Consider the following 3,392-nt stretch of genomic DNA (forward strand, 5'->3'; position numbering starts at 1 on the left):
CAAGCCATCAAGGGGTGCAGCGGCGGCGGCGCGCCACCGGCGGCATCGAGCTCGTCTTCTTCATCGGGATCCAGGGGTCTTCTTTGTATTTCTGGCTTTGTTTCTGGGTCTTTCTGTAAGAACTGGACTTTAATATAATTTCCTTTTCTGCGCAAAAAAAAAAAAAAAAAAAAAAAAGAAACATATGGTTTGTGTTTGTTACAACCGTTCCGATTGGCAGGTAGATCATCATCGTGGCATGCACATAGCTCTATGTGAAGACGTGAAGTGTCCACCTATATATATCGATCCTATCCATCTCCTTGGTTCCCAAACCACATGTGATTTCATCTTATTTTTTGCTGCTTGTAAAAACATGTACTCCGTACTAGTTTACCCTTGTTTGATGTAGTGTAGGTAGGTGAGACTTTGGAGGAAACCAAAACTATAACCCTACGTGACTACGTCCGTAGTTGGAACACCACCTGCTTCGGGGTGTTGGTGAACGGCGACGCACGTATGTGCCTCTGCCACATAATCACGGCGAATCCCCGCCTAGCGCCGTTAATAAATGGTACGATCGACATTCTCCGCATGTACTCCCTCCCATTTACGTGCGACGTCGGAATCCCGCTCCAGCTCCCGCTCCATCTCTTCACCTGTAATTGCTTCCGGGCTAGGGGTCTCGGTATGCAGAGCAAAATGGGCTTCAACTGTTCACTTACTTACAAATGATAGTAAGTCTCAGATAACTCAGAAACTCAATTCGGCTCCGGGGTGCGTATGATCCCTGTACCATAAAAAGATATTTCCAAGTGTTAAAAAAATTTGACAAAAAAATTTACATGTACATCTCCATAATATATGTGTATTCGTCAAGCTTCACGAAAAAATGATATTTTTTGTAGTCTAAGCGAAAAAGAGAAAATTTATCTTGTGACAAGTCTTTGTTTCAGCACCGAATTTTGTCTTTTTTACACACGCCACATGACATGTCGATTTTTCATGAAACGACTTTGTGAGCGCGTAGCACATGAAGATGTACGTGCGAAATTTTTGTTTCAAATTTTTTGACATTTTAAAATGTGTCTAACATGTATTTCAAAATAAAGGGAGCATACGCTCCCATGTGCCAAAACATCAACTTTCTGTCATTAAAAAGCACATGTTAAAAAGATAAGTTTCATATGCAATGTCATTCACAGGTTCACATGATACACCAGTCGGCACCGATGTGATGCAAATTGGGAAAGTTTCACATCCAATCAAATTGGAAAATTTATTTGCTTCAAGCATCACAACACAAGGCTGTTTGTTTCACTGTATCACACCTAAGACCAGTAGGGATTCAAATGCAGTAATTTTGTCTGCACATCTAAACCATTTCTCACTTGAATTAGCTTAAAGTTTCAATAAACACTCTGAAGTAGGTATAATCGTCTGTGTCAAGAATATAACATGTAAGTGTACTCTGACAGATCTGGGATAGCTCTCGCTGTAAACGAATAAGGAACATGGGAGGCCACCAAACACAGGCTGGGGTACTAGCGTGGAACTCGACCATCTTGTTCTCCGGTAGCAGGGACAAAAACATAGTTCAGCACGACATCCGTGTCAGCAAATTTTCTGGCCACAGATCATAGGTGAGGCTCCAAAAGCATTATATTCCTGAATATTATTAACTCAATCCTCTGTGCATTCCGTGTACACATTGGAACTCATTCTGAACATGAATCGCTAAATCTTTCCAGGTCTGTCGGCTGAAATGGTCGCATGACGATCGTGAGCTTGCATCTGGTGGAAACGACAACCAGCTTTTGCTGATTGGGGGATGATACATCTTCGGTAATTCTTGTCCGGTAAGCATGGTTGTAAATGCTTTTATACATATTCAGCGGGGATGTTTTTTACTGAATGAATAAATCAAATAAAAATAGAGAAGCTACCACCAGGGATTGAAGGTTGAAAAGCTACGACACCTTTTTTGCTGACAGGTTTATTGATGAGAAGCAGATGGAGTTCTGATACTTTGTTGGAGTGGAAGCGCCTAAGATGATTTTTCAACTGTCAAGATCTGCAAACTCTTGAGACCGCCTGTGCCAGCAAAGACTTGTCCCAGCAGTAGAGGAAAATGACTAAGCTGCAGACAGTTTGGATTGATAACATCAATGCATCTAACTGTGAAGAACTTTTCGATGCCCTCTCATATATGCCACTACTGTCAAGCGTACTCCTCTCTTCAAGTGATGAGAAGGAGACACTTTCTTTCCAAAAGCTCAAGCCAATTTCAACCAGGCTTCACAGACTGATTGTCAGAGGCGGCTGGGCCCATGAGACATTCAACTGCCCGATATTCATGGATCCAAGTTTTCCTACTGAAACATTGTAAGATCAACTTTTACTTCTCCAGAGATTTAAAAACTTGTTATTCTTGCAAATTTGGAATCCTTGTTATATCTGTGGTCTCGTAAGCAGAAAGTTGGATTTGTTTCAGTGACATCTTTTATTTATATACTGTACTTCATATATTTGGTCGATCATAATCATGCTGCTTATTAACTGACACTGTCTGTTTGTTCAAAACATGCTTAGCCATGTCCGATTGTTCTACTTCCTAGTTAGATATTGTTGATTCGTACTCCTCTTTGCCTTCTGGTTTTTGAGTTCGTGTATGAAACTTGGTTATTTCTGGCAGATTTGCAACTTGATTACAATATTCTTGAGCATATTAGCAGGCAAGGTTTTCGATTAATTTATCTGGGAACATACTACTGCATGAACTGATGCAGCTTCTACTGAACTTAACAGATGGTATACTAGGATATCCCTGATCACTTTCATGAAAATGAAAATACAGTACTCTATAACAGTTCATAATTGAGTAGCACATGAGTACCCGTAGCATGACCTTCAACATCTTGTTCTTCCATTTGATCATCTACTCCAATATCTCGTTCTTCCATTTGATCATCTACTCCAGCATCTTGTTCTTCCATTTGATCGTCAGGTGGAGTACTGTTGAGGTCCGGGATTACCGTACTGATGTGAGTCACTTATTGTTTGCAGTGCCGGAGTAGAAGAGCAGAATCAGAGCGATGACGTGCCGTCCCGTGCCAGAGGAGAAGAGCAGAATCAGAGCGATGTCATGTCGTGCTGTCACATGCCTAAGTGGCTGCCTTGCCGGAGTAGCCTGGGGGGGAGGTGCTGGATGGGGATGTAGGTGCTGCCTTGCTGGAGTTGGAGCCTAATCTGGCCTGGGTCGGAGGTGCTGGACAGGGATGGAGGTGCTGCCTTGCCGGAGTTGGAGCCTGATCTGGCCTAGGGCGGAGGTGCTGGACGGGGATGTAGGTGCCTTTTTGTTAGAGTTGTTGGAGCCGGGCCTGGGGAGGAGGTGCTTCCTTGCCGGAGTTGGG

At 42.8% G+C, this 3,392-nt stretch overlaps 2 long non-coding RNA genes across 2 annotated transcripts; both read left to right on the plus strand.

Moving 5' to 3' along the window:
• Positions 1-636: 636 nt before the first annotated feature.
• LOC127332856 (uncharacterized) lies at positions 637-1,589 on the plus strand. The gene is made up of 3 exons (XR_007870727.2): positions 637-716; positions 1,185-1,319; positions 1,458-1,589. It is a non-coding gene; the product is annotated as an uncharacterized lncRNA (long non-coding RNA).
• Positions 1,590-1,593: 4 nt separating this feature from the next.
• LOC127332855 (uncharacterized) lies at positions 1,594-3,185 on the plus strand. The gene is made up of 4 exons (XR_007870726.2): positions 1,594-1,622; positions 1,731-1,838; positions 1,974-2,364; positions 3,046-3,185. It is a non-coding gene; the product is annotated as an uncharacterized lncRNA (long non-coding RNA).
• Positions 3,186-3,392: the final 207 nt, after the last annotated feature.

Source organism: Lolium perenne, chromosome 2, assembly GCF_019359855.2.
Source record: "Lolium perenne isolate Kyuss_39 chromosome 2, Kyuss_2.0, whole genome shotgun sequence".
NCBI classification, from domain to species: Eukaryota; Viridiplantae; Streptophyta; class Magnoliopsida; order Poales; family Poaceae; genus Lolium; species Lolium perenne.